Source organism: Eleutherodactylus coqui, chromosome 2 (genome assembly GCF_035609145.1).
Source record: "Eleutherodactylus coqui strain aEleCoq1 chromosome 2, aEleCoq1.hap1, whole genome shotgun sequence".
Taxonomy (NCBI): domain Eukaryota; kingdom Metazoa; phylum Chordata; class Amphibia; order Anura; family Eleutherodactylidae; genus Eleutherodactylus; species Eleutherodactylus coqui.
Genome location: NC_089838.1, coordinates 275,586,415 through 275,595,891, shown reverse-complemented (window position 1 = coordinate 275,595,891; position 9,477 = coordinate 275,586,415).

The window sequence follows — 9,477 nt, the reverse complement described above, 5'->3', positions numbered from 1 at the left end:
CCTTTCTTCAGTACACACCGCTCAATGAGAAATATGTACTAAAAGTGAAAGCGTTTCTTCCACCACGGGAGCCCGGGGGTCACGTTACCGCCAGGATTCCCTGCTACAGCAGAGCTGCAGGGTCAAACTAGACCCTGATCAGCTCTGCCAGTGACTATTGTCAAAACAGGGGGATGTATTCACCTATAACTGGGGCTCCTATGGATGCCTCGGCTACACAGGGAAAGTATAAAAAAAAAAACCATGTAAAAAAAGTATTAAAAAAAACATATCAAAGAAAAAAACATGTGAATGTCCCCCAGAGGGACATTCATGGGGGATATAGATATTAAAAAACATAATTACATAAGTAAATAATTACAGAATAAAACAATATATATATAAGAAAGAAAATAACCCAAAGCCGACGCTATATGTGCCCTGTAATCCAAAACCATACATATTATATATCGAAATGTCCGAAACAAAATGAGGAACCCTTTCCCATACTTTATTTCAGTATAAATATACTAATGTAAAAAAAAATAACTAGAAATGTGTAAAAAAAAAATCTTTTTGTTTAGCTTTTCACCCCCAATAAAACTAAAAAAACAAAACAAAAAAGTCACTTATTAAAAATCGCCCTATATGTCACGGGAAAAAAAAGCAGCAAAAATAATTTTGGTAGCAAAAAAAAAAAATAGGGCAGTAAAACCACATGTGTAGAATCCCTAAAAAGTGTCTGGTCCTTAAAGGGGTTAAGTTCGGTGAAGGAGGGTGTCCTGTTTCTGTTCAGAATCTGGTGGATTCTAGTGTCATCTGACTCAAGCAACCCCATAAATCTCTCTGTTGTAAGGCCAGGGGGAAACTCAGGATTATGGAAAAGGGGAGTCAGAGGGCCTCTTTGCCAGGATATTTTTTTTTTCAGTAATCCTATCCCACGTCGTGAGGAAATCTGGGGTGAAGAGAGAACATTTAACCTTATTGTGGGGTCTGAATGATGGCAATATCCATGGTAACATTTTTAGAGAAGCTCCCACAATGTCGGTTTCCAATTGGATCCATAGTTTGGACTTCCCATGAAAGTGCCAGTCATACAGTCGTAAGAGGACAGTATCTGTGTGATAAAGCTTAAGGTCAGGAAGCCCTGCACCTCCTGCAGTTTTAGGTTTTGAGAGGGTTGGGTAGCTAATGCGACTTTATCTCCCTCCACATATAAATTGAGTAAAGACAGATTGTAGGCGCTTGAAGAACATCCTGGGGGGCTGGATAGGCAAGTTCTGAAATAAGTACAGGAAACAGGGATGACGTCCAACTTTAGAACGTTTATTCTGCCAAACCAGGAGAGATACTTTTTGTCATAGTTGTTCAAATCTTTCAATGTGCGTTCAAATAAGGGGAGATAGTTCAGGGCATACAGAGAAGAGAGTTCTCGAGGGATTAGTATTTGATATTGGAATTTCGCCATTTAAATGGGAACTGCTGGGATAGGTGCTGAAAAGTGTGCCTCACAGTACGCACTTTAGGGCTTTCAATTGAAAGGGTAAAGATGTGGGATCAGAATAGTGGTGTTCAAGAAATTATATAATTGTAGATCTAATTTCCGAGGCACATACAGACTCCTTTAGTAAATTTTCATTTAGGCACCATGTCCAAGGTTGTTTCATCGTTTCCAGAATCTCTAAGAACAGCGAGGCAGGTGCGTGGTTTGACCATAGGATATTCCCTATGGATGTGGTTGCCAAGAAAGGGTATGGTGACTCAATAGAACTAGATTGATGCGACTGTAGGATTGATGTGCGTGAGAGAAAAATGTGTAGTCCCTGTCTTGAGGGGGAAGAGTTCGCCAAATATCAATTAATTGTAGATTATGAAGGTGTTGTTTTATGGAGCGTGCTTAAAGGGGTTGTCTCGCGAAAGCAAGTGGGGTTAAGCACTTCTGTATGGCCATATTAATGCACTTTGTAATATACATCGTGCATTAAATATGAGCCATACAGAAGTTATTCACTTACCTGCTCCGTTGCTGGCGTCCCCGTTGCCATGGCTCCGTCTAACTTCGGTGTCTTCTTGCTTTTTTAGACGCGCTTGCGCAGATCTATCTTCTCCATTCGGCTCGTCTCGGCATCACCGGCATTTTGGCTCCGCCCCCTTGTACGCGTCATCGCGAAGCTCCGCCCCCGTCACATGTGCCGATTCCAGCCAATCAGAGGCTGGAATCGGCACATGTGACGGGGGCGGAGCTTCGCGATGACGCGTACAAGGGGGCGGAGCCAAAATGCCGGTGATGCCGAGACGAGCCGAATGGAGAAGATAGATCTGCGCAAGCGCGTCTAAAAAAGCAAGAAGACACCGAAGTTAGACGGAGCCATGGCAACGGGGACGCCAGCAACGGAGCAGGTAAGTGAATAACTTCTGTATGGCTCATATTTAATGCACGATGTATATTACAAAGTGCATTAATATGGCCATACAGAAGTGCTTAACCCCACTTGCTGCCGCGAGACAACCCCTTTAAGTGTGAGTTCAATAGATGGCCTCTAGGATTTGTGGAATCCATTACAGTCTAGAGTGAGGTTTAGTCGCCTACGATCAGCGTAACTCCCTCAGTGAAGTCCGTCAATTTGTGGAAAACTGTCTCCAAGAGGTGAAGTTGACCGGTATTAGGGAGGTACAGGTTCCCAATTGTTATGATCTTACCTCCTATTCGCACTTTGATAAAGAGGTAGCAGCTTTCTGTTACTACCAAGCTACCCATGACCTTGTGTCAGAGGGACCTGTGAAGTCTAATGGAGACCCCTCTAGATCTGGAGACCAGGTTGGTGCTATGGAACCATACTGCATAATAGTGATCACACGTAGCGGGAATATGCCCCATTTTGAAATGTATCTCCTGGAATAAAACAACATGTGCTTTCAATTTACACATTTGATAGAATACTTGTCTATGCTTCTGAGGTATATTCAGGCCCCTAACTTTTAGGGTGAAGTCATACGAACGTATATCGGCTCGGTTTTTACGCCGAGCCGATATACGTTGTCCTTGTGTGCAGGGGGGGGGGGGGGGAGGATGGAAGAGCCAGGAGCAGGAACTGTGCTCCCGGCCCCCTCTCCGCCCCTCTGCACTATTTGTAATGGGAAGAGGCGGGGCGGGGCTAAGTGCCGATAATTAGCCCCGCCCCGTCCCACCTCTCCCCATTGCAAATAGTGCAGAGGGGCGGAGAGGAGGCAGAGAGGGGGGCGGGAGCTCAGTTCCTGCACTTGGCTCTTCCATCCTCCCCCCCCCCCTGCACACGAGGACAACGTATATCGGCTCGGCGTGAAAACCGAGCCGATATACGTTCATGTGACTTCACCCTGAAGGAGAAGAAATGTGTAGAATTCATCCTTCAAATTGGTTCAGGCTTATCAGGCGGAGTGATGTGGAGAAATTGGGCAAAAAAAACAAAGCAAAACAAGCAAAAATAACATTGGGGGGGAGAGAGAGGAAGGTTAAAGTCAGAAAAGAAGAAGAGTGTAGAAGAAAAGTAGATCAGATCTATCAATAGAACTGGATATTAGTCCAGGGAGCTTCCCAGGGGTATATCTATAGGCTTTACTTTCAATTAGGTGGATATAGCCAGGTTTGAAGTGGAAAAAAGTCTTGTACCTTTATTAGAAGTTTTTACATAAAAGCTTGAGACAGTGCATTAAAATCTTAGAGTAGCATTTACATCACGGCAACAGTTTATCTGTAGGTGTCGGTCTGATCTAAGTCTGCCTCTGTAAAAAAAACCAAAAAAACAGAAGTAGGCGGAAGCTGTACTCGGCTAATCCGGGTGCGGAAGGAAAAAATGGAATGAAGCTAAATTCACCTTAGGGTGAGTCCAGGAGGACCAAGGGGAAATTACCGACAGGCCTCCCTGAAGCCACCAATAATGCCTAGTTGCGGGAGTGAAAGGACAGAGACCAGTGTCCTTTCCTTAGACACCGCAAAATTTGAAATATTAACTTTGATAAGAACAATTATTCTTAATTGCAACATAAACCCTGAGAGAGAGAATGTTCAAGATTCAGCTACAAGTCACGTATTGAGAAGTTGTGCTTCTCTCTTATCATTCCTCTAAGTTACTTGGGGTTATTTGAGGAGACTGTCCATATTTCGTTGATTGTGAGCGACGGATTCTGGCAGGTGAGCGACGTTTGGGACATTGAGGTGTTAGGGAAATTCAATTGTTCCGTCAATATGCTGTGAGGCTCCAAATCAGAGGTGGTTATGGCAGCCACCATGAGAAAGCAATGGACACAGAGATTTAGGACTGTGTCTAAAAGCAATCTACCTTTATTACAAAACATCTTCCTTTAGATAGTATTTTAAAGAAGAGTGGTCTATTGTCTATATATATACATTTCAGTCAGTCATATGCTTTTACATAGATAGCAGTTAATCATTAAGGCATTGTCTTTACTGGACACTGTTGCACACTGACCTTTGAACAGTGTAACAGAAGATAAGGAAATAATGTAAGTTATATACACTTTTGCTGAGTACTATTCGCTATTTCTATTCCTGTAACAATGCAATCTTGCTTTGCAAACAACATATGTATGTATAAGCGTATATGAGAGATGTTTATAGGAGACAGGATGAAAAATATATGTATATGTTTAGGCCCATAGCCTTCACAATCCCCCATTTGAAACAGTGCATCTTGAAAAGAGCCTTTGTAGTGGTACTTTCAAGGGTTCTAAGCCACCCCTGCCGGTCTTTTCTTATGGTCTTCTTTGCCGGATGCCCAGTGTTGTTGCTCTTTACGTATGACTGTTTCAACGATATCGTAAAGGGAGCGATTCCAGATAATTTGCTTGTCTCCGTATTCCACAGAATGTCCAGAAATTGCAAACACTCAAACAAATGAACAAAAGAAACAGAATTAGTAATGTGGGAAGCATAAAACTCATCATCTTTCCTGCAGTAGGTGACCATCCAGTAAAAATATAATACCAGTGATACTCTGTGTCTATTTGGATCTTAGTACTTATGCTGACCAACGTATCTCCTACCCATACAGTTTGTTTTACTAATTCCATAAGGGAGAGGTTAGTAACATCCAAATGATTTTGAAGGTGTTCAGTATCTTTCATTAGTCTTACAATTCTACCCAAGGATACAGTCAGATTTAACATAGATAAGTATCTGGGTGCCAGTAGTAACTTAATGTAGCTTCAGCAACTGGCAAAAAGGTGTAAGTTTCTGTAAGCCAATGTATCACCGATATGTTTTGTTAACATCCAGAAAATGGAGTGGTGAGATTATACATACTGGTGGTTTTAGTTTGGTTGGTAACAAAGCATATATATTGGGGGCCAACTTCTATCAGCATATGGAAAGCAGCAGGTAGCACCGTCCAATGACATATGCTGACTGAAGGCTGCAGGAAACATGGCTCATATGCGGCTGTACTCCGTCCACATACTAGGCCATCCAGTGTGTCTTCACAGTTTTCTATGCCGTGGGTTTTATTTTCACTATTAATCATAGTACCTGTGAACTTGGGCAACCAATATTGGAAAGCATATAGAGGCGGTCCAAACACGAGAGGTAGTACTACAAACTTACACATCAGGCTTGTGTCCTTTACATCATAAGTCATTTCTCCAGTGCAATATTCATCAGAGCATTCTACACCATCAGCCCCGGGCCGTATCCAGGATGCTACTGGAATTACATTCTTGAAAATATTTCTCCACAATTTTTCATTCTTTGTCATCAAATCTGACTGTGCTTTATCCTTCTCGTGAATCATATATACATATTGCAGGCTACATTGTGTATAGTTTATGAATTTACTCATATTTACAAACAAATCATTTTGAACTGCAAAACTCAGATTAAAAAGCGTTAGTACATCCTTATTATATCCTAATGCAAGATGTGGGGGGAGGAATATGGAGGGCATCCATTGTGCCTGAATATTGACCAGATTAGACACATCTCTTCCTTCCCCTGCCATCTTATTTTTCATTACTTCTAAATCTATTGAATTTAAGACCCCTGTGCCTGCTCCTATTCCTCCAAGAAAAGTATGATAACATTCTCTCTTCATTCTAGAGCATGATTTCATTACAAGGAAAGATATATTAAAGTGCACTACTGTCCTCTGTTGTTTGGTTGAGACATTTTTACATGTATGGGGGATCCTAACTAAATTATCGGTGTGTACCACAGGGGTTGTTTCCAGGACGGTCAAAAGGTTTAACCACATTAGAGAGTTAGCTATAGGAGTACCATTTATGCACAGGAGAGTACATGTATCTTTTAAAGATATTGTCTGGTTTGTGCCTTCTTTCCCCACTTGGTCACCCTTGCACATCAACATCTTTGAAAGATGCTCATATGTGAACTGCTTATCTATATGAGCCACACATCCTTGGGTTAATTTATAGCATGAGATATTTACTCTACTGATAATGTTTATCCAAGGATGCTCTCCTTCCTGTATCACATATGAACGACCTCTGAATTTAGTAGAGGGGACATGTAAGCCACTAGTCTCTCCTAGTGTAAAGTTGGCTATTCTGCAACTATGATGACCTTCACATATGAACTCGTCTTGCTGTCTGGCTTGAGTTTTATTTGCTCATCCCCAGTAGCTTTTAACAACACCTCCTTCCTTAGATTGTGCCAATTTCAACTTTCCCGCTGGCATCAGGGTCCAGGCCCTAACGATAAGCAGAAGAATTCCTAGCACCAGGAACAGTCTCATTACTCTCAGATTGTGGTCTCTTAACCTTATTGCAATGTGAGGCATGTACCCTATTGGTTTTACCCTCTAGTTTGACAGCAGTACTGGTTGTGAGCAGCACTTGATACGGGCCGTCAAACCTTGGTTCCAATGTCCTCCTCACGTTTCTCTTTGTCACTACCCAATCTCCGGGCTGCAGATCATGCAAATTCAAGAGAATTTGGATCTGGAATTGAAGAAACCACTTGATTGTGTGTTGCCTTTAGGCGTGCATTTAAGGACATAACATAGTCAGTTAGAGTACCATACCGGGCCTGCAGCAGCTGTGGAAAGTATAGACCCAACCTGGGTGCACACCCAAACAAGATTTCATATGGTGATAACCCTGTCTTTCTGTTGGGCACATGTCTGACTGAGAAAAGGGCCAATGGGAGGCACTCAGTCCATGGTTTGCCTGTTTCTTTCATTGCTTTCTGTATTTTTAGCTTTAGGGTACTATTCATCCTTTCTACCTTCCCACTACCTTGTGGATGATAAGGGGTGTGAAATGCCTGGGAGATACCCAGGGCAGACATGATTTGTTGCATTATTTCACCTGTGAAATGTGTACCCCTGCCTGACTTGATTACCTCTGGTACCCCACACCTGCAGATTACCTCATTCATGAGCTTCTTTGCAGTTGCCTGAGCAGTTGACTTGGTGACGGCATAGGCCTCAACCCAACCTGAGAAGATATCATTCAGCTCCCACGTGTTACTTCCCAACTGGTGATGTTATTTCACGTAATGCCCCCATTTGAAGTAAGTCTAATTTGTGGGCCTATAGAATCCTCTTGGGCCCTACCCAATGGGTATTGTTTTACTTGGGGGGCTACACATCCTGGTTTTAGTGCGACTACCATGGGTGTCACATTCATATGACCAATATCTGTTTTGGACTTGGCCCAGAGTTCCTGTAGAACTTCCTGTAATATTACTTCCTCTTCTGGAGTTAAGAGAAAAATTGGCTGTGGAACATCCAGAGAATCCACCATCTGGCAAATTGTTCTGAGTTTGTTTTTGCAAAATCAATCTGCACTGTTCCTTCTTCAGTAAACTGAATGGAAGCTGACAGGGCAGAGAGTATGTCTGTGCCCATAACTGACAGTGGAATATCATCACTCACCAATAGTTCTGTTAAAACTGTCTGGCCTCTGAATTTTATGGGGAGAGGGTCTGTTTCCTGAAGATTCTTAGGAACTCCTTGAAAACCTACAACAGTTTGAGCTGTATTTTGCCAGTATTCTGGAGGAATTAGGTGGCTTTCGATGACTGAAGTTGCTGCCCTGTATCAACAAGGAAAGGAATTTCCTTATTGAGCATTGCTCATGGGGAAGAAGGGCAGAGGGTCGCCTGCTATTCAATCTTGCTTTTCTATTTCTCCCTTGGTGACTCGTGCTTTTGTGGGTTGTTCACTACCCTTCTGCTGAAGGAATTTTCTACACTCCCATTTAAAGTGCCCAGGTTTACCACAGAAATGGCACTTAAAATTATGTTTCGGATGGGTTCCCTGTTTTGTTTTGTTCTCTCCAGTGCCGTATTGTGTTACCATAACAGAGCTATGTCCTTTTTCATTTTTAAATTAAGTTCAATTCCCTTGGCTGCCTGTACCAGACCTGCTGCTTTATACTGTCTCCACTGAGGCTTGTTATCCATGGGTTTAGACCTCAAGGGTTCTCGCAACCCCTCTACAAAGGCCATGCTAAGCACATGGTCACCCAATTCTTGTATGCCCCTATACCCCAGATCTGACCAACATTGTTGAAGGCGGGCATAGAATTGTTCTACACTTTCATCCTTCTCTTATGTGATATTAGAAAGAGACAAGGAGGATTACAGTTAGTCCCCGACTTGCGAACAGGTTCCGTTCCAGGAGCCCGTTCGCAAGTCCGTTTTGTTCGCAAGTTGAACAAATGGTTGTATGGAGGGGATCGCGGGTGGATCCCACTCCATACAACGTCGGGTGTCGGCTGTTCTTACAGCGGGCACCCGGCGGCAGCAGTTCCGACGAGCCGTGGCGCTTGTCGGAACTGTTAACACTTTAAATACCGCTCTGACAGCGGTATTTAAAGTGTTAACAGTTCTGACGAGCGGCGCGGCTCGTCGGAACTGCTGCCGCCAGGTGCCCGCTGTAAGAAACAGCCTGCACCCGACGTTCAGGGGGCCCGTACAGCGTCCCATGATGAGATCGCGGGACACTGTGTGGTTGCTAGGCAGCCGGGGACCTCCTGAAAGGCCCCAGGGCTGCCTATGCAGAGTGCCTATCAAGCGCACGGCTTGCTAGGCGCTCTGCATAGACAGCCCTAGGGCCTTTCAGAAGGCCCCCGGCTGCCCAGCAACCGCGATGTGACCGGACAGGCTTCTATCAGGCTTGATAGAAGCCTGTCCGGTCCCTGCACAGTATGATGTAATGCCATAGCATTACATCATACTGTGCAAAACAGATAGTTCGTATCTAGCGAAATTTGTAAGTCGAATGTTCGCAAGTCGGGGACTATCTGTATTTCAATTCTCTCAACGTTCTAGGCCAATTAAAAAGATCTTACCACTTTTCAATTCTCTATGTTTAATTTTATGGCAATGTGTGCCACAATAGTCTTTTACATAATTTAAGATTATAGTTCCCACTGCCTCCCCTGTTTTCAGCATAATCAGAGGACCCAGATCAGCTGATGTTGCAGAGTATGTGTCTTGTATTTGTACTATCTGTCTAAAGAAAGGCATAGGTCTGCTCA